A 23,187-nucleotide genomic window follows, 5' to 3' on the forward strand; every position below is an offset into this window, starting at 1 on the left:
ACGCTAGTATGATTGTGTAACAGTTGGTGATCATCTTTATAATAACCAAGAGGTTTATAAGCAAAATATTTTTTTTTTTTTTTAAATGCATTTTAGCTTAATTGAGTTACATTTGCTAAAGAAAATTGGTGGAACAGAGCTGGTAAAAACCATTGCACATGTTATGTCGCGACATTACTAATTTTTTAATGTCAAAAATAAACATGGATGGTACAGAAAATTTCGGAAATTTCCATTCAGAAAATCCTCTATATGTAAAGTTGTTCTGCATAATTCCAATTTTGATTTAATTTTGATTTTTGATAATGCATAAACCAGAGAAAACAGTGATCCAAAATATTTGTTTGAGAGTTTATTAATTTTATTAGTAATCTTTGACTTAGAATCTTAATGTAAACTTTTATTTTCTGCTAATGAGATTAAATGTTTAATAGAAATTGTTACTACAATTTTTCCTCAGCAAAAAGCTTGTTTATTTATTTATTTTTAATTATTGAAATATAAACGAGTATAGTGCACAAACATTTTTTCTCTAAACCCCAACTGTATGAAAATCCACACTGTATGAAAATGTTTTATATAAGTTTAGTAACTTTATATATAGTTTTATAAAATAAAAGTATATTACAAGTAGTATAGTATAAAAGTTTATAAACATATTATAATATTTATAAAAAATATAAATTATCAGACCAGGTCTTTTATGACTATATCTTATTTATAAATTTCGAGACCTATATAGCTCTTATTACCTATATAAAGCATAAAAGTAATAAAGTAATTTTAATTTATAGTAGTTTTAAAACTTAAATAAATTGAAATTATGTTAACTAAATCAAAGAAATTATTAGACAAGATCTAAATGTTTATTATACGTTTACTTAGACTAAATCTAAACGCTCTATATACGTTAATTAGACCAGATTTAAACGTAAGTTAGACAAAATCTAAACGCTTTATATGCGTATAATAATCCTATAATAGACGTCTAAAATGCGTTTGAATATAGGCGTTTTATGGACGTTTATTCTAAACGTTAATTTTGATTTTATTCTAAACGAATAATCGACCAAATCTGAACGTTTTGTGAAAACGTTATTTTGATGTTCAATAGACTTTGTGTGTTTACTGAGAGCAACTCCGTTTGATGTTGTGCAGACAATATTTTACAAAGCCATATTAAACTCTTTTAGCCTCTTTTCAATTAGTTCTGCGCTTTTATCAGTAAGTGCAGATCCATGAATCCGACTCAATCCAAGATTGCAAAAATTACTGTCGTTTCCATGAATAACGATATTTATTTACCGGCGGTTTCAACTGGATGCCCATTTATCTGTCGTAAGGTTAAGCGCTTTTTTATTTAGCATATTCTGTAATATTTCATTTACAAAACACTACTTTCCTTATTATATTGGCATAATCCATTATTATTTGTCATGGATTATGCCAATAATACTGTTTTTTGGGCGATTTAGTATCTCTATGTTAAAATTTGTTAGAAAAGAATCTTTTGCAACCATTCTTGAAAGTAAAGCTTCATGAGACTCGTCAAAAAATGAAGTAATTTTTGATGCTAAAGTAATTGCTGGTTTTTTTGAGCGTTCTTTTATATTTCTTTTTAATACATTAATTTTAAGTTGACTCTTTTGATGGCCATGTAAACTACAAGTACTTTCACCTGCTGTTTTAATTCTTTTTGAGCATTGTTTACTTACGCCTATATCTCTCGTTTCTTCACAATGATAGTAATTCCAAATTAAACTTTTATCCTTTAAAAGGTATCAAGAATTTTTGGTGAGGAGATGTTGAAATATTTTTGTATTTTGTACCACATTTGCGTCTCCTAAAAGAAAAAAAAGTCCTCATTTCTATAATATTTTAAGACTTTCAGATTTTGGATGGGGGTATGGATGCATAACACCCATCCCCGCCCCCCTGGATCCGTCACTATTCACAGGGTATGTTGTGTAAGCACAATTATACTAATACTTGCATATGTAGATTTAAAAAAACGTAATCTTGGATTAAAAAAAGTAATAATTAATCAAATTTGTGAAACAATACAACAAATATTCAAAGTTTTTTTAATATTATCATCTCATTCATAAATTTACTATCATTTTTTTGTGCATGGGTCTACTTCCTTTTTCGCAAAAGCAGTATTTGCCTTCGTTTTGTAAAAATCTTTGCCATGCTTAGTGTTGTTGCACGATTTACAGATTGGGGCAATATAATAATATTTTTTTGAAAGCTTTTTTCGCCATAAATGCCCTCCTACTTCAGCATCACTTGAGCAGTTCAACATCGAACATATTGTAGGGGTTCTTCTAGTTACTTTCTTCCAAGTTCTTAGCCACCCACCAGGAGTTTGAGATTTATCACATGCAGACTTTTTAACATTTTGGACATAAGCGTGACCTTTAAATACCACTTTTTTCATTTCCAAAATTTTTTTCACTTTTTTCATCTGCAAATGCAAAGTTTGTTTCTTTATTTAATTTCAAGGATGTATATATATATATATATATATATATATATATATATATATATATATATATATATATATATATATATATATATATATATATATATATATATATATATATATATATATATATATATATATATATATATATAGATATATATATATATATATATATTTATATATGTATATATATATATATATATATATATATATATATATATATATATATATGTATGTATATATGAATATATATATATATATATATATATATATATATGTATATATATATATATATATAACTATATGTAATTTAAGTGGCATCTTTAAAAGTACGGGTAATAATATTATAAGCATTATATATATATATATATATATGTATGTATATATGAATATATATATGAATATATACATATATATATATATATACATATATATATATATATATATATATATATATATATATATACATATATATATATATATATATATATATATATATATATATATATATATATATATATATATATATATATATATATATATATAACTATATGTAATTTAAGTGGCATCTTTAAAAGTACGGGTAATAAAACATCATATACAGTTTTTGTTTCTTTTTTTATGTGAGCTTTCGGCTCATATACTGACACAAGAAAAATTCGTGAGGCCATTGAAATACAACGCGTACAATGTTCAAAACCGAAAAAAAACCGTTTTAAATGTGACAATGGCAGTTTGGTGACAACTCACAATTTTACAGTGGGAAATCAGATGGCCAAAAATCAAAAAAGTGCCTAAATTTAAACATTATGTCTGATAGTGGGTTTTGTTACTAATGCCCTTACTAAAAATTTTCAAATTTATGAAATTCTAAATTCGACAGGCTAAACGAATGTGGTTTCTTGAAGTTAGATTTTTATAGAATTTTTGATAAAAATTCTCAAGATGCTTGAATTTAGTAATTATTATTTTTTTAATATATAGATCATTGAAAATATGACAATAATTATTATTTTTTTAATATATACATCATTGGAAAGGTTATAATATAGACTGTTAAAATTAAAAATGAAAATTTCTTGAAAAAGTTAGTACCACTATTTTTAGCATATAAAGTAAAAAATTTATCAAAAAAGTACTAAATTTTAACTTTTATGAAGAATTAAAAAATTTATATTGGTACCTTTTCCGTATTTTGATATTTTTTAGTCTATAGTGTCTACTAACTTTCCTGAGAAGCGTGGCTGCGATCATCCGTTATCTTGAGCGCTTAATAATTTTTGAAAATTTGATGCTTTTTTGAACAAATAAAAAACTTCTTCGAATAAAGACAATTTTTTCCATTAATTACGAAAAGTAAAAAAAAAAAACTACTTTAAGGCATGAAAGACTAAAGTAAATTTGTTTCGTGTTGTTCTTAAAAGGAAAAAAGTTATTTTTTATTTTAATTTCATGTGTTTATGGTTTTAAAATATATAATTAATATAAGAAAAAATGGGGTAATTTTGCCACTTAAGAAATTTCGTCTCCAGTTGGTGTATATCTACTTTTATAACTATAACTTTACTCAGGAATGAGATTTTTTTATAATTCAAATTTCTATTTAAAGAATAACAAATTTCTCATCAAATTATGTAAAATAAAGCTTCTATTTGTGAAAACTTGATAAGAAAATTAATTGACAAAAATAATCTATAAAAAAACAGGAAATTTAAAATTCTCATAAAAATCAAATTATTTATTTCCATTCAAAATATAAAAGACTAAAATGTTGGAAATTTTTCAAAGAATCTTTGTATTGTTTTTTTCTTTCTAACTTTGACCGATTCCAAAGTTATTACTAAATGGGGGAATTTCGCCACTTATTTATATTATATAGAAATGCGCTTTGATTGGATAATTAATATTATGTTCCTTCCTCTTGTTTTGGTAATTAATTTTTCAGGTCATGTTGGTCTTATCATCGATTCAAATTAATAAAATCGATCAGTTATCAGCAAAACTACAAGAGAAAATCCGTCACCGATTATAGCGAAGAGCTAATGGAAAAAGCCGTTGCAATAGTTAAAGTTGACGAACTGAGTTGCAAGCGAGCTGCAGATTTATACTGTATAGTATAGTTCTTCTCCTAGTTTCCTTGAAGGACACTAGGAGAAGATCTCAGTATCCAGAAAAGATTGCTGGGGCTGGTGCAGTAACAAATCTCCTAAAGTATCCTACATTTCTAAAAAAAAAAAAGAAAAAAAAGGTAAAAAAGGATTTAACAAAATTGAATAAGCGGGAACATGCCCTGATACCTCTCGGTATCAATGCGCATGCCCCCACTTATTGAATATTGTTAAATTTCTTTTATTTAACTGATTGTTAATGTGTTTTTAAGGTTTATAACGGGTGATGCGGAAGTTATCGGACAAAATAAAAACGTCAAAAACATATTTATAAATAAAAAAACAAACTACTATTATATTTTTTTTAAATAAAGCATTTATCTTTTAATAAAAATATATTATTTTTTATATGAAAAAACACCACCATCTGCAGTTGATCTCAATTTTGCTCTGACGCCTTTCATATGCGACTGTAAAAAATTTAAATCAATTTCTTGTAGTTTTAGTTTAATGCGATCAATCAAAACTTGCTCTGTTGAAGCTTGCCAATCTCCCTCGTAAACCTTCTGTGCCAAATGTCCCCAAAAATTTTCAATTGGTTGTGCTTTAGGCACATTTGGGGGATTGGATTCTTTATCAACGCAATAGACATATTGGTCCATCCAATTTAGAGAATCTTTAGAATAATGAGAGCTAAATCTGGCCAAAATAAATAGTTAAAGTCTCCATGATACTTGTGAATAAATGGAAGAAGTTGTTTTTCTAAACATTCATTAATATAGATTGATGAATTGATCGCTACAGCCTTGGAAGTGCGAAACAATGGCTCGGACATACCACGGTCAGATATGGCTATTCACATTATTAATTTTTTTGGAAATTTCTCTTTTCCTATAAAACGAACACTTTCTGGGCATGTCTTTTTTTTTTTGTGTAGTATCCAGAATTTCCAGGCATGTTGTCTCCTGCAAAACAAAAGTATTTTTCGTCATCGATGGCTAGAAGCGATTTTGTGTTATAGAGTTGGTTAACTAGTTTCCTGCTTCTTTTCTTTGCCTTTATTTGTTGTTCAATAGTGTGTTTTGGAGTCTTTTCACGTTTTCTATATTTAGTATTCATTTTTTTTAACTGACGACCAATTGTCGATTGATTTACACCGAATTTAATACATATTTTTCTCTGACTTGTCAATTTTCGATTGTTGAACAGTTTCAAGTCTTTTTAGGTTATCATATATTGTACTTCGAGCAAATCCTTCCTTTTCAAAATGATTTACGATTTTTTTTATTTTTATTTTATATTAGGTTTATTTCCAAAAAACATTTTTAGTCGCTTTCGAAAAGATTCTCGTTCAGCTGCATTTAACCTCATTTTAAATAATTGTGTTTCAAATAATAAAGTTTATATTTTATAGAACGTTTATGCTTACGCATAAAACCACAAAAACTAATTATTATGCTCAAATAATGAAATTAGGATTTGTCCGATAACTTCCGCATCACCCGTTAAATTAAAATAAAAAATTTATGTTGTAAATAACATAGAAATTCGCCAAATTAAATTTTATTTTATTTACATAATTTCCACCACATTTTTTCTGTTCTAACTATTTTTAAAAAAAGTATGTAAAGTTTATAAAAATATGTTAGCAATAAAAAAAACTGAATTCTTGATTTCAAAAAAACTTTTTGATTTCGAAAAAACTGAATTCTTGATTTCAGGTAAAGCACAAATACAAACCAATACGATAACGATATCTAGTAATAAAATAAATCTTCAGAATAAACTTAGACATCTGGGATTCACATGGGATACTAAACATTCAACTTTTGCTTCACTCAATAATACAAATGTTGATGAAAAAATTTCAAACTTTAGAGTTGTTGTTCAAACTCTTATTCAATCTGGAATCCGGTTTGCCCACCCAAGTTCTATTTCTTATATATATAAATTATTGGCAGTCCCTACCTTAACTTATGGTATGGAGATATGTGAAAATAATTCTGATTTGATGAAAAAGCTAGATGTAATTGGAAGGAGTGCACTAAAATCGCTTTTAAATGTTTCAAAACACAGTAAGAACTATACAAATTCGCTATTTAAAATCCAGGAAATTTCAAAAAGTATTCAACAAAATAAATTAAACTTGTTCCTTCGTCTTCTTAATAATAAAACAACTTCAGACATTATCTTTTCACAACTGAAACACCCCTTATTTAAACATTCGTTTGTTGGCGATATTCAGGACCTATGCCGTTTTCGGATGCTAAATTTTCAAAACTTAATTCAAAATAAAAAGAAGATAAAAATAGCACTACAAGTGAAATTCCCTCCGAAGTTGAACAAACTTTGAAACATGCAATAGAGTGCTGGAATGCGAAAGAGCAAAGAGGAATTTTTAAACAAATTCTGGAAGAAAAAATTCTTAAGTGAAAATCACGAGAAATAACTTTCTTATTTTTCTTTTTTACCTTGTAAATTACATTAGGTGTTAAATAAATGAAATAATAATAATAATAAAAAATAAATTCCATTTTCATTTTTAGTTCTCAAGTTATTTAAAATGACAGACTTTAATGATCTTTTTTTTTTGTTTTTTTTTGTTTTTTTTTTGTTTTTTCTGTTTAACAATAAATAATCAACATATATATATATACAAGAAAAAAATAAAAATATGTCCGTAGATACAAAGACAGTACGTCATCGCAATCTTTTCATAGAGCCCCTTTATACATTTTTAATAGAATATAGATATTAAATTAAAAAACCATAATGGGCATAAAACTGCTGCGCTAATCAGTAAATCAAAAAAAAGATCAAATAAAATAAATACTAAAATAATTAAAATTACTTGGTGATCCTTTTAAGCACAATTGATTCTCAAATTTTAAAAATTTCCTTTTTTATTAGAAACTTAAATGAACTTAATGATTTTGCCATACATTTGAACCTTTTTTGATAACTATTCTTTTTTGATAACTATTCCTCGATATGCAATGCTATATTCAGCATATTTATAGAAGTTTTGAGGCAGTTTATATGAGTTAATAATATTTGCTCATAGTTAATAGTTTTCATTTATGTTTATTTCAAACTTGTAATTAAAGTTTGCAGGAGAGAGATTATTATTGAATCGATACATAAAAATTAAATGCTGATAGATATTTATTTCATAAACATCCATCATTTTCATATCTTTCATTATAAGTTTGGCGTGTTCACGCTTATTTTTAGAGTAAATGATTCTGCTAGCATGTTTTTGTAGATTATAATTTTTTTTAAGTTTTGATGGTTGCGTACTCGCCCATGCTATGTTAGCATAGCTGATGAAGCAATGAATCAGTCCAAAATATATTAGTTTGAGACTTTGTTTATTGATATATGAGCGAACTCGATACATCATACCAATTATATTAGTGATTTTAGATTGAATATATCTTATTTGAGGAAGCCAGGATAAGTTCTCATCAACAAAAACTCCTAAGAACCTAATACTGGCTTGTTTTTTAATTAAGTTATCATTTAAGATAAGGTCAGGCAACTTAAGAGGAAGGTTTTCTTCTCGTGTTTTTTTATGGAATAATATATAGTTTGTTTTCTCTGAGTTAAGTGAGAGTTTGTTAGCCCTAAACCAATTATTTACTTTATTTAGTTCAATATTCATATCTAAGTATAATTTCTTGATATCATTGTTAGTAAGAAAGATATTTGTATCACCAGCAAACGTGACTGAATTAAGTTTTAAATATGCATTGCAAAAATCATTTATATAAATTAAAAATAGGAGTGGACCAACGATAGATCCTTGGGGGACTCCACATAAAACATTTAAAACTCCAGATTGTATGTGTGTAATAACACACATATTGTTTTCTATTGGTAAGATAACTTTTAATCCAATTGTAAATTTTATTAATTATACCATAGTGTTTTAGTTTAACTAATAGGATGCAATGGTCAACTGGGTCAAAAGCTTTTGATAATTCAATAAATACTCCAAGAGTAAATTTGTTTTGTTTAAAACCATCAGTTATTTGATTAACTAATTCAATGATTGCATGCTCTGTTGAGAGGTTTTTTTGAAATCCAAACTGGTTTGGGTAAAATAATTTGTTTTTAGTGAGATGATTATAGATTCTATTATAAATTACATGTTCGAAAAGTTTTGAAAATACAGAAAGTATTGATATAGGTCTATAATTGGTTATGTCTGAATGTTCATTGCATTTAAAAATAGGAATTACTTTTACTAATTTAAGTACATCAGGGAAATCCCCGATGTTATTGATAGCTTAAGTATATGGATCAGAGGTCTGCTTACTTATTTTATTGAAGATAACTAAATCAGATTTGCATTTAATGATTTGATTACTGTAGTATTATTTTTAGCCTTTTTGATAAGATTTTGGTAAAAATATTTATAATTTTTGTAGTTTATCTCATTTTTAGTGTTTTTATATTTTTTGAATTTATTAAAGATTTTTTGCTTCATTTTTGAGCATTTTATCAGTGATTTATCCATCCACGGATTGGCAACTGCTTTTGTCTTAATTTGTATGTACTCTTTAGGACAGGTTTCATTAAAGCAATCTAGGAATATATCTAAAAAATTATTAAAAGCTTCGTTAGTGTCATGACATCTATACACGTTGGACCACGTTTCTTGTTTTAGTCTAATCGATAATTCATTAGTATTAGTCGTTTTAAGAATGCGTTTTTTCAAATTTATATTTTTTGGTTCACAATCAGACATGGCTTTTAAATTTCTTACTTTTATAAATATCGGAAAGTGATAGCTAATATCAGACATAAATATCCCGGTTTCAAATTCCATTTCCAGGTAATTATTAATTAAAATATTGTCTTTTGCCGTTGCCAAGGTTTTTGACACTCGTGTTGGCTTATTAATTGCTGACAAGACATTAAATTTAAGAAGCATATCAAAAAAGGATTTTGTTTTCGGAGACTTAAAATAAGTAAGAGAATCAAGGTTCATGTCTCCAATAACGTATAAAGTTTATTTTCTTTATTTATTTTTTCAATCGTATTTTTGATAAAAGTTTGAAATGATTTGATTTTGCCTCTTGGTGGACGATAAACGCATCCAATTAAAATATTTCGAAGTTTTTTATTTACAATTTCAATGAAAAGGCTTTCATAATTATCGTTTGAGAAGCATAGTATGTTTTTTACCTTATAATCATGCTTTTTTGAGACATAAAGCCCTAACCCTCCACCTTTTTTTCGACTTCCTCTTGTTTAACTAATAAGTTTATAAGATGGCAAATTAAAAGTAGAATTTAATTCAAGAGAATTTTCAAAATCATGCCAAGTCTCTGAAATAGCTATGACGTCGAACGTGTAATTTATAATATTTAAAAATTCTTTTAGTTTCTCAAAATTTAAAGTTCAAAAGATATAATTGTAGTAACTATAATAAAGTTTTCACCCTCCCCAAAATGAGGGTGTTGTAAACGTTCCATGATCATATTTTTCAGAGAATAATAGATTGTTTAATAAAAGTTAAAACCTGTCAATGAATTTATTTTTAGAATGAGATAGCAGAAAAAATCTCTTTTTGGACTCATTGCCCTCATTTATTGGAGGAGGAGGGGTAATTTTTATATTTTAACTTGAGCATAAACATAACAAGCTTGGAGCATTTGAAAATTTTCCATTATTTAAACAATGCCCAAAAGTATCACATATAAAAAATCCAACTGGGCCCCTAGCACTCATGTGGATACTTCCCCCTCCCCCCTCATAGCTGCGCCTATGATCTCGTTAAACAAAAAAATAAAAAATATTATCTTAAATATCAATTTTACTCAATAAAGGCTTAATATCCACATAAATACAACGGTTATATTTTTTGCAACCTATTTCAGTGGAATGTTCCGATGGTGCATTCGAAACCATTTTTTAGACAAAATTAAAAAATGTTGAATATCTAACGTTGCAATGACATCATTTTGTTACGTTCATAACTTTTTTAATGGTTTGTTTAACGATTTTATTAGTTTGATAATAGGCCGGGTGAATAAAAAAACAATTGCTCACAAGCAATTGCTATAAGTAAAAATAAAAGCTAAAATGCGAATGCTCATAGCAAAAGCAATTAGTAAAAAATACGTTATAAAGTTTTGCTTTTTTGTTTAAAAATGACTGTTTTAGTGTGTGTATATATATATATATATATATATATATATATATATATATATATATATATATATATATATATATATATATATATATATATACCAACCGAAGAAAAAACAAAATATTAGCTAATCACCGGTGTCAAAATAAGATAAGTGGAATTTATTTTTGTGCCTGCATTTTGAAATCAGCTCATTTCGTTTATTTTACAAATTATCACCTTTATATGTTAAAATAAGGAATTTTTCGTACGATGTTCTTCGATTGTTCATGGGACAGATGGATTTGTTGACACAGTTGCATGTTTTTCCCTCATCTTTACCTTGGCTATATAATATCCTGTGGTTGTGCGAATTAATGATGGACTTGATGTTTGGCATACATAAGTAGCTTATTTTAATGGTATTTCGATTAAATATCTTACAAAGTTTGTGACCAATCGAAAGGGCAGGTCTACCATGTTCAAAAATCGACTGCCTATTTTTGTTGCAACATTGGTACTGAAAGGTAGGTTGTACCAGATTATGTTTCGGTTGTGATTTTTGAATGGGATCGGATTTTTATTTGAATGATAATTGAATGGTAATTTAAATAATTTGATGAAAAATGAATAGTTTGAATGATAACTGAATGGTAAGCGAATTTGCAAATAAAACCTGATTTTAATAGTGCACCTCGATAAGGAGGAATGGATTGTTTAAAAATATTTTCGTTAGAAGAATTGGTTGACAATCTTAGTTCGATAGTTTGAGGAAGGCTTTTTAGTATACTAGGAGAGTGGATAGAGTCAGCATTTATATAACTGATGGAATTACTAGGCTTACAGTAAGGTTGGAAAGAACTGTCATTAAGATTTTACGTTAGATCCAGATATTTAACAATTTAAATGGATATAAGATATGGATATAAGAATGATGGATAAACACAGATCATTACTTTTAAAAATTTTACAAAGTGCTTTTTAATTTTTTCCATCTGTTGGTCACTCCGGTTCTTAAACACTGCTAGACCATCATCTCTATACAATCCGAGTTCATCTTTATTGTAAGACTGTGATAATAATTGAAACAAGATAAATATTCCAACTGACTTACAAACTTCTGCACCATCAAAGGCTCCCATGGTGAAATCATATAAAGCTCCACTTTTTTTAATCCAGGTTTCACCATTCTGGCGTGATATATTAACTTTTTTTCATCTTGCTTTATAATTAAGTATTTTTCAGCAAAGGTTATAACGTTGTTCAGTATATTTTCATTAATTAAAGGATCAGTGGAAATTAATTAACCGAAGGATAAGTGGAAAATTGTAAAACGTCGCAATCTTTATAACGCTTTGTCAAAAATTTGCAATCTTTTCTTATACGAAAAATTCCTTATTTTAACATTTAAAGGTGATTAATTGCTAAATAAACGAAATGAGTGGATTTCAAAATGCAGGCACAAGAATTTTAACTGAAAAATTGTATCACTATGGTATACGGGGTATCGCTAATGATTGGTTTTCATCCTATATTAACAATCGCAATCAGTTTGTCTCGATTAATGGATTTCAATCGACATGTAAAGTTATTAAGTATGGTGTACCACAGGGTTCTGTTCTAGGACCTTTACTTTTTTTAATATATATTAACGATCTGCCTCACTCTATAAATAATTCGATTGTTCATCATTTCGCTGACGACACTAATCTTCTATGCATAAATAAATCACTAGCGCAGCTTTGTGAAAAAGTTAATTTAGATCTCCATGATTTGTGTCATTGGTTAAATAGTAACCGTCTTTTCCTAAATATCAATAAAACTGAATTTATTATTTTTCACCCTCCAAAAAAAAAAGATTGATAGTAATAATTTGAAAATCAGAATTAATGGTAAAAGACTTTTCTTTTACCATTAATTCTAATATCAAAAAGATAGTTTTCTATTACATCGTATAAACAGCTTTCAACACACTTCCTTAAGAATTATGACATTTTCTCCCTTACGTTCTAATATCGAAAATAGGTTTTCTGAATTAAAAATTCTAAAATTTCAAGATCTTGTAAAGCTTTATAATTGTCTCTTTGTGATTGATTTTCTTCAAAATAAGCTACCAAATTCGTTCAATAATTTTTTTATTAAAACAAGTGACACACACAAATATTACACTCGAAATACTGAAAATTTTAACTTGCACACTTCCTTTTTCAGCACTATCAAATATGGAAAGCTCTCTATTAAAAATCAATGTATTTCTCACTGGAACCAAATAATACCATTTATAAAAAAAAAGATTTTAACTAGATACCCTTTTATTGCTAACATTCTTCTTCTCAATCGAAACCAAATTAAGAAATTTATATTTGAGTATATATTTAATGAATATTAATTTTATCTTTTATTACTATTGCTTTTTTTATATAACTGTATTTATAAAACTATTATAACTTTTATTTTATACTGTCTTTTTTAACTCTACTAATATTACTATTATCATTAATTTATCTTTGATTTTAAATCTTATTAATATTATTTATAATGATAGTGATAGTGATTCAATTGTAGTAATAGTTTTTATGGTTATTGCCCTAATTTTTGCAATTGTTATGTTTATTTATTAATTTCTGTCGTAGTTATAAACTTTACTATAATTATTTTTACCATTATAATTTTTATTAAAGTTATCATGATATAGTTACTATTTGTTTTTTTATTCCCATTATTATTAATATTATTATTTTTATTATATTATTATTGCAATTAATAATATCATCTTTATTTATTAGTGCTTTATTTTCCTTTCTTTCTTTTTTTTTTTTTTCTTTTTTTCTTAAAAATTTTTATTTTTATTTTTTCTTATTTATAATTTTTTCTGTGTTTTATTTGTTGTTTTATTTGTTTGTTTTTTTCAGGTGTCACTCCATTGACTAGTTTTTAACTATATAAGTGACACCTAACCTTATTTATGTGAGTTTATAAATATTATTGTAAATTTTCAAATTTTTATGGTTAAATAAAAGAATAAATTCCTCTTATTTTTTTTTGACACCGGCGATTAGCAAATATTTTGTTTTTTCTTTGGTTGCCATCAAGTATGTCTTAGCTACGTAAAGATCTTACTACACAGTATTTTGTAATTTTTAGCGGGTTTATTTTTGATTTTGCATTTGTATTCAATCGCTGATAATCGCCGTTAAGGCATAAAACTTAAAGTACCATAGAAAATGTTGTTTTTCTTCGTCAATATATATATATATATATATATATATATATATATATATATATATATATATATATATATATATATATATATATATATATATATATAGTCAAAAAATAGTTAAATAAAGTAGTAAAGTAATCAATTTAATGAATTTGAAGCAATTGCTCGCCGTTTTATAAGTTAGAGCTTTTTATTAAAGCCTTTTTTTCTTATATGAGCAATTGCTCAGAGTAAAAGCTTTCTCTCAGAAAAAAGCAATTGCTTAAAATTTTTATTTACGTAATTTGAGCAACTACTCCAAAAACTCGGAGTAAAAGCAATTGCTCAGTTTTATTCACCCGGCCTAATGGTTCTCACTATATGAGCCGAAATATCACGTAAACAAGTAAATAAACAGTATTATACCTTACATGAGTTTTAATGCGTATGATATATATGTATATATATACATATACATACATATATATATATATATATATATATATATATATATATATATATATATATATATATATATATATATATATATATATATATATATATATATATATATATATATATATATATATATAACAGTATGATAATATATATATTTGATATATATATAGTTATATATATATATATACATATATATATATATATATATATATATATATATATATATATATATATATAATATGTTTTAAACAGTTTTCTACAAAATAGAGTGATATATATATATATATATATATATATATATATATATTTATATACATATATACATATATATATATATTTATATACATATATATATATATATATATATATATATATATATATATATATATATATATATATATATATATATATATATATATATATATATATATATATATATATATATATATATATATATATATATACAGGCCCGTACCGTGGGGGGGGGGGGGGGATGGTAAGGACGTTGCGTGCGATTGACCCCCCTTTTTATTCATATGCCTTTTTTGATTTCACGCCAAAAATTCTTTTTTGACTATTTTCGATGTCAAAATTAGGGTTTCTCATTTACCGTAAACTTAGGATCCTGAATGTTTAATTTATTTATCCCGGGATTTCCTGGCATAATTTTTAATATAAAATCAAGCGGTTTCTGACAAACTTATCTTAGCGCGCTAATCTATATTACTATTTAAAGTAAAATATTGTTTTAAAAAACATAAAAAATCAATTAATTTGTCACTTAATCGTGAACGAATTTTTCCCATAAATAGACACGCGGCAGAAAAGGCTCTTTCTGATTCAATAGATGTCGGCTTGATGGTCATTAATGTGGAGTATATTCTTTCCAAACTATGGCTACGTTTTCCAGTTGCCTCAAAAAGTTTGATTTCTTTTGTGAAGTTTTTTAAATTGCTAATGTCTTCTAGAGCTGTTTTTTCTACTTGTTTGACATTACAAATAGTCGCATCCAATTTTGTTCAAGTATCAAAATACTTGAACAAAATTGCCGAATAAATTTGGAGCAACAGGTTAAGGTATTGACGGGTCAGAAACCACTCTTTCATTATCACAACTCACTTCAACTATTTTGTTATTTGATGAACTAGTGCTAGCATCATCTATGTACAACCTGGTATAAATTTTTTTACCTGTTGATTTAATACATGTTTGGACGGTAAGAGTAGTTTGGAGTAGATATTTGATTCCTGATTATAACTAATTGGGTTGTTTAAAAATTTTAGTAGTCCAATTAAATTGGCATTTCTGTGTTCTTCAATTCTCTGCTGCAAAAATTGAAGTAGTTTATTAGCTATCAAATTTTTTTTCCGCTAAATTGTCCAAGATGAATATCATTACACCTTCCGCGTCAAGTAGAATAGCATTATTTCTACCAAGTCTTTCTATTCCAACTTTAATCGGTTGCAGAGAAATTGTTATGGCGTTCATAATCGCATATTCATCTTCGGAGATATTCAGAACTTCTTTTAAATCGATCATTGGTTTTAGTATACATGTTTTTACTTTAAGGAGTCTTTCTAGCATTTCAGCAAGACTTTTCCACCTTGTTTTGACATCTAATATTAGCTTCAGTTCTTTATGAAACATAAATTTTACGTAGATTTGTAAAACGTCATTTTTAAGAGATGACTTGCGGAACATTCGAACCACTTTTCGAACCTTCTGAATTGTTATGGCTATATTTATGCTATTTTGTTAATCATCAATAAACGTAACGCCTGTTGAGTTCTATGACTGATCATTACAGTCAAATACATTATGAAACTCATCGGAATCACTCAAACTTTTATTGGAATCATGCAACTGCGACTCAATATATTTTGCTGAAGAGTCTAACTTTTGTAAAGAACATCACATACTACCAAATGAAGTCCGTGGGCATAACACAGCTGATGTTCAAAACCACTTAGCCGTCCAAATTTTTTCATTACGGATGCTCCGTCAGTGACACAAGCTATGATGTGCTTTTTAATTGATAAATTAAAATCTGGCAGTTTATTTTCAACCAGATCAATAATTTTATCTGCAGGAAGTGTTCCAGCTATCGGAGACAATCCTAGGTTCAGAAACTTTGTTAATAAGTGTAAATTTACATTTAAACAACGTCGATTTTTTAAAGACGTATATTCGTCTAACGATAAAGAAAATCGCGACCCGCTAGATATTTCTTTTGTCTCTAAAACCACAGTTTGTTTAGCTAAATCATATTGTTTTTTTATCTTGCTCATAACATGGGATGTTTTTTTGGTAATAACATGCCTTTTTCAGACAATGATTTTCTAATAAATTCATTTTTTGTTATGGGATTTATTGAGAAGCCTTCCACCGTTGCTAGCTTTGACACAATTTCCTCGATAGTTTGCTGTTTAACAAACAATGTGATTTTCTTTTGCACAATTTTAATTTCCGAACCAGTATCTTCATGTTGACGCTTCATATTTAAATCCAAATCTTTATATGCGTTTTTTAAATGACGAAGGAGCCCACTTGTCGAAAATCCTTTGCACATCTTTACATTGCACTTTTTGCAAATTGCAGATTCGCCAGATTTTCTTTACAAAAATACTGCCATGCTTTCGATCCATTTACAATTGACATGGTATAACTAAATTGAATCGTAAAGTAACTTAAGGTAAAGTTATAAGTATTTCTCACGTATGTATGTTATCTTACGTATGACTTTATATGTCTTTGTTTGCCTTTTTTTAAAATAAAAAAATTATTAAATATTTCAAAACAGAAAAAGTTTAATTTTTCAATAATTTAGAAGTTTAAAAATCAAACTTACTGTTTTCGTCGCAAGAAATTCTTTTTTATTTTTTACTCATATTTTATAATAACGAGAAAAAAGAAAAAATCACATTGCAAATTGCAATACACTACTTGAGTTAGATAGTTTAAGATAGTTTCAATAACATTTCTTGTTGTGCTAGGTTTTAGTATAAGATATGAATGCATAAAAATGCAACTAAATGCAATAATAATTTTCTTATTTTTGCTCGAAATAGTTCAATCAGTTATCATATATAAAATTAAAAAAAATTATGTTCCGGGATATAAAAGTGAAATCCCGGGAAATCCCGCTGCCACTTTTATCCCCGGGATCCCGGAAAAACGGGATCCCGGGATCCCGTTTGAGAAACCCTAGTCAAAATATTTAATCAAAGTTTTTATGGTAATTATTTGATTTTTATGAATCATTCTCATGAAACAATTTTTACTTTATTGTTTCACAAACGTAAGGCGTCATTACAAGCCATTGCTTTGTGAAATCTTTTGTAAACGAAAAATGAAAAATAGTCTTTCCAGAGTTTATACTGTAATGACAATTCTCTACTAATACTAATTTACGTTTAAAAGCAAACGATAGAGTTAACATGCCTAACCAAATTAGGAAACGGGCATCTGATAGAAAAGAGCTTCAAAATGCTGCAAAGAATTGCAAATCGTTAGCTGGATATTTAAAGTAAAAAAGTTATTTTGATCTTCATTTTATAATAACTAATTTGATATTAACTAGATATAGATATTAACTAGATATAGATATTATCTATTTGTTTAATTTTTTCAGGAGAGTACTTTTTTTATTACTTGTTTTTTATTGTAACGTTTACGCGAATTTTTTTAATTTTGGTATAGTTTAAGATCTGAAAGTATATTATTAATTACTAACGTTTCAAGTGTTTTTTATTATCGACAGTTCTCAAAATGAAACCGATAAAACATTACCCAAAGTAGAAGAAAAAGAGGAAGTCATTAAAGATGATAATTATGTTAATTAAAGCTTGTCATGCGAAGTAGACCAAACATATTTAAAATAATATGATTTTAAAAAAGAAGAAAATTGACGAACTCTTGCGTGGAAATCAAGAATTATCACCACATGAAATATGCAAAATGTTCACGAATAACTTGAAACAGAAGATACATTTTCAATTTCCCAAAATATTAAAACATGGTTGCAAACGCGAAGAATATTTTCAGAATGGATTTGTCTACAGCAAAAGTGAAGACGCAGTCTACTGCATATACTGCACTTTATTTCTAAAGCAAGATAAAAAAAAATCTTTGGGAGCTTTTGTTAACCGTGGATATAAGGAATGGCCCAATGTTTTAGAGAAACAAAAACTACATATAGGCAATAGATACCATAAAGAAGCTATTGAACAAGCTAATGGAATTTGTTGTCGTTTTGAAGATCCAAGACAAACCATTCCTTTACAAAGCAATAGCGATTTAAAAACCGAAAACAAATGTATCCGTACATTGTTAAAACATTAGGTAAAATAGTGCATTTGGTGGGGGAAACAAGGACTTGCATTTCGTGGAACTTATAAAAAGTGCATAGAAAACTCAGACCCAAAAAGGTAATCCTGGAAACTTTCTTGCAATTGTGCAAGAAATAGCTCGCCATAACGCTAAACTTAATGCACATATAAAAACACCATTACGCAAAGATGTCAGCTACCTTGGCCCCAAGAATCAAAATGAATTAATTGATATAATTGGAAAGAAATGGATACAAGAGCGGCTAATTAATGAAATCAAAGCTGCAAACTACCATTTAATTTCAGCAGACGAGGTAACAACTGCAAACCAACAAGTTTATCAGTATGTATGAGATACGTAAACGGAGAAAAAGAAATTAGAGAAGTATTTCTTAACTTTTTGAATCTTGATAGGATAACAGGCAAACATATTGGGGAAAGCTTGATGAAATGTTAAAGCGAAAGTGTAATTGATCTTAGTTCTTGTAAAGGCCAGTGTTATGATGGTGAAACAAACATGCAATCTTTAAAAAAAGGTGTTCCCGGCTATATTTTAATAGGATCACCAAAAGCAACTGTAACACATTGTAGCTCACATAATTTGAATTTATGAATTGCTGCAATATCAAAAATACTAATCATTGATAACATTTTTGAGTTATACAGAAATATATCCATTTATTTCAATACCTCTCTGAAAAGAGATCACTTGCTGGAGCATGTTGCAGAGATCTGTTGTAAATCAACTGAAAGAAAAAAGATTTTGATAGGGATGTGCAAAAAAAAAAAAAACAGAAAGAGATGCCGCATATGAACACTATTATTTAGCTATACCATTTATGGCAGAGGCATTAGAGATTATTTTAGGAATACGTTCTAATATTAAACAGTTCAATATAGAGTTTAGTATGGATTGGGTGCACAAGGGAAAAGAAAGGCCAACTCACTCCTTAATGCACTCACTAAGTTCGAATTCATAATTGGTATTATAACTTTGTACCGCTTACTTCACCCGTTGTCGTATATAACAGAGAGGTTACAAGGGCGCATAACTGATATTGTGTATGCATACAGTAACATTCAAAAAATAATTGACGATTTCAACCATCTACGGAAAAGTGTTGAAAAAGAAACTTACGCAATTTACCAACAAGCTACTCGTATGGCAAGGAAATTATTTGCAGACCAAAGATTCCCAGAATCACTATGAGACAGGCCTACAGAATTAACGTACGGGCAGAGAGTCCCTATTAATACTATAAACGGGCTTTAATTATACATTTTCTAGTTAGTTAAAGTGTATAAAAGTAATCTTCCAAACTCAGAAGCTACAGATCAATAATTCATGTTTTGGAAAAGATAATGGTCTACTATTAAACCTGAAAATAGGCCTAATACTCTAGCTAAAGCCATTAAAATCTGCAATGTAAATCAATATCTTAATCTCTTTGAGCTTCTTAAGATCGGATGTACACTACCTGTAACGTTCGCAGAATGTGAACTCAACTTTTCAGCAATGCGAAGATTAAGAACATGGTTGAGAGGCAGTATGACTGCAGGTAGACTTGGTTCATTAGTCATCATGAATATCCACTACAATGAAATTGTTGATTATAAACAAGTCTCAAAATTATTTTTTACTTTACATCCAAGAAAATTGTATGAAAAAAGTTTAGTTTTTGAATAAAAGAGAAAACCATTAATCGAAGTATTATTAATCTTTGTATCAATACCCATTTTCTAACAAGGAGCTTGCTTATACGCCTACGCAATATAAAATAAAATAAATGTTTGATGAACAATAAATTCGTTTATGTAAACATTGTTCACACAAATACGTTTCACGAAAATTTTATTAAAGAAATTTAGTAAGATATTTGCATGGTGTTTTAAAACTGCCTCTTTTTTTCAAAAACGACCCCCAATAAAAAATTTCACAGCATGACCCTGATATATATATATATATATATATATATATATATATATATATATATATATATATATATATATATATATATATATATATATATATATATATATATATATGTAATATATATATATATATATATATACATACATATATATATATATATAATATATATGATATATATATATATATATGTATAGGTATATATATATATATATATATATATATATATATATATATATATATGTATATATATATATATATATGTTTATATCTATATATATCTATATATATATATATATATATATATACATATGAATATACATATTTATATACACTGAGGCATATTCGTTTAGACGCATCAATTTTTTTCTCTTTATCTTAATTTTTTTCTATGTATTGTCAATTAATATGCATGCAAGTTATTATCAAAATAATTGTTGTGTTGTGGGCTAATGAAAACCACAAAAAAAAATTTTCTTTGTGTCTTTATTAACATGAGAGTATGTTTGATATACAAAAGCACATTTTTTAATTGGAATATATCTATAGACGCAATCAGGTTAATAACGGTAGTTATTGATTTTTAATCACTTTTACACAAATAAATTGAAAATTTTTAGTGTAGCTTGATCTTTGGCTCTGCCAGTATCATTTTTATTGCATTTTACAAAATACCTAAAGGAAAGTATTTGACAGATGCTGAAAAAATACAAATTAATTTATATCGTGGCTCAGAAGTCTCGCCAGCACTTTCTATACGAGAAATAGCTAGAAAAGTTGGAAGATCTGACCATGTTGTACGAAACTGCATTACAAAAGGTGACAATTACGGTGTAAAAAAAGCAACAAACGGCAACAAAGTATTAACAAATCAGCAAATTAATCGAATTCGCTTCGAAGCAACTAAAAATAAATTGAATGCAACACAAATAAAGGATAAATTATTATTGCCTGTCACCAATAAACATGTTGCACATATTCTACGTACAACACCAAACGTAAAGTGGAAGAAACCACACCAAAAACCAATGTTAAAAAAACACCATAAAATTGCTAGACTACGGTTTGCTAAAAGCCATATACATTGGACTCATGAGTGGCAAAACGTAATATTTTTAGTTGTAAAAAAGTTCAATTTAGATGGTCCGGACGCTTACAGTTGTTATTGGCATGATCTAAGAAGAATAAATGGCCCACAAACAAAACGAAATTATGGAGGAGGAAGTTTAATGGTTTGGGGTGGACTTTTTTTATTCAGGAAAATTGACTCTGTGTTGTGGTTTACCTAAAATGAACTCGATAAAGTATACAAAAATGTTGGATGATGTTCTCATAACTTATATGGATGAAAACATGGACGATAATGCCATATTTCAGCAACATAATGCTGCAATTCACACATCTAGGCATTCTATGAAATGATTTAAAGACCACAACGTCCCGGTTCTCGAATGGCCAGCTTGTAGCCCGGACTTAAATCCAATCGAGAACGTGTGGGGAATGCTATCAAGAAAAGTTTATGACGCTAAAGCAGCCGGACACCAATTTAAAACTGTTACTGAGTTAAAGTGTAAAATCCTTGAAGCATGGTCCGAGTTGGATCAAACTACACTTCAACAACTAGTGGAGTCAATGAAAGGCAGAATTTTTGAGGTGACCCAGTGTAATGGAGGACATACGCATTACTAATTTTCATCTTTTAATGTCAAAAATATGACTGCGTCTATAGATATATTCCAATTAAAAAAAGTACTTTTGTATATCAAACATACTCTCATGTTAATAAAGACACATAAAAAAAATTTTTTTGTGATTTTTATTAGCCCACAACACAACAATTATTTTGATAATAACTTGCATGCATATCAGTTGACAATACATAGAAAAAAATTAAGATAAAAAGAAAAAAATTGATGCGTCTAAACGAATATGCCTCAGTGTATATATATATACTTATATATTTATATATATTTACATATATATATATATATATATATATATATATATATATATATATATATATATATATATATATATATATATATATATATATATATATATACATATACATACATTATTTAAGATAAGTAATTTTGGAGGTGTAAAACAATCTAGTGTAAAACAATTCCTGAGTGTAAAAGAATTGTAAAAAAAATTTGTAAAAAAAGTGTAAAACGATTCCTGAGGCTTTAAACTAATGGATTGTAACCGTTTTCAAAAACAATTAAATACCTTTTAATAAAAATTGAAACGCTTCCTAAAATTCTTTTATAACACTATTTATTGAACAAACTGTTTTTTTTTGTTTGTCTCTGTCTAATAATTTATTAGACCTTAACAAACAAAAAAGCATTAACTTGAAATAATGATAATAAAAGATATATTTTTTTCGACCAATCATATTTCTAATTTCGTTATCTCCAAATTATTTAAATATTGAACAAACAATAGAAGTAAACTAAATTAAATCTGCACTAAGCTTAAAAAAAAAATTAACACCAGATAAATGAAAAAATGATAGATAGATAGAGAAACA

At 27.2% G+C, this 23,187-nt stretch overlaps 1 long non-coding RNA gene across 1 annotated transcript; it reads right to left on the bottom strand.

Moving 5' to 3' along the window:
• Nucleotides 1-2,072: 2,072 nt before the first annotated feature.
• LOC136090744 (uncharacterized) lies at nucleotides 2,073-22,977 on the bottom strand. Its single transcript, XR_010643682.1, has 2 exons — nucleotides 22,884-22,977; nucleotides 2,073-2,467 (listed from the first exon to the last, which is right to left on the bottom strand). It is a non-coding gene; the product is annotated as an uncharacterized LOC136090744 (long non-coding RNA).
• Between the last annotated feature and the right edge of the window lie 210 nt (nucleotides 22,978-23,187).

The sequence above is a fragment of the Hydra vulgaris genome, chromosome 14 (genome assembly GCF_038396675.1).
Source record: "Hydra vulgaris chromosome 14, alternate assembly HydraT2T_AEP".
Lineage (NCBI taxonomy): Eukaryota > Metazoa > Cnidaria > Hydrozoa > Anthoathecata > Hydridae > Hydra > Hydra vulgaris.